Source organism: Atta colombica, unplaced genomic scaffold, assembly GCF_001594045.1.
Source record: "Atta colombica isolate Treedump-2 unplaced genomic scaffold, Acol1.0 scaffold268, whole genome shotgun sequence".
Taxonomy (NCBI): domain Eukaryota; kingdom Metazoa; phylum Arthropoda; class Insecta; order Hymenoptera; family Formicidae; genus Atta; species Atta colombica.
The window spans coordinates 413,380-413,977 of NW_017259368.1; the positions used below are offsets into that span (position 1 = coordinate 413,380).

At 21.9% G+C, this 598-nt stretch overlaps 1 protein-coding gene across 1 annotated transcript in view; it reads left to right on the forward strand.

Annotated features, from left to right (window-relative positions):
- Positions 1–598, forward strand: part of LOC108689289 (acetylcholine receptor subunit alpha-like 1) — a 92,254-nt gene that overhangs the window by 11,240 nt on the left and 80,416 nt on the right. The gene's annotated exons all lie outside the window — the stretch shown is intronic.

Below are 598 nucleotides of genomic sequence, written 5' to 3' on the forward strand. Positions count from 1 at the left end.
TATATAAGTATGATTTTATATAATATATATCAAAAATATATAAAGAAAATATATATAAGTATGATTTTAACGCATTTTAATTAATCTATTAAAAAATCCTAATAAAAAAAGTTATATACGATATTACAAATCACACTATAATTTATTGAAAGAATGGAATGTTTTTTTCTTTTTTACATTTATGTCAAATTCGAATAAAAATAAAGTACTAAACACAAAAAAAATTGGCAAAACATATGTCATACAAAAATAATAATAAATAACAATAAAAAATTAGTAAAGTATAGAGTAAAGGTTTAATTTCTTTTTATAACGTTACCTATATTTCTTCTTTAATTTTATAGGATTGTAGGTTTGTAACTGTTTCTACATAGTTTAAAATGTTCAATTCGTAATCAAGACTAAGAAATTCAACAGTTTCAACATTTCATTTTTAAAAATTTTTGAATGTTAACGGCTTTTGTATTTTGGCTACTCAAATATAAATGTGCTATATTAAATAGCAACTATATTAAATGAATATAATTTTTTAGAAAAGAGAGACAGAGAGAGAGAGAGAGAGAGAGAGAGAGAGAGAGAGAGAGAGAGAGAGAGAGAG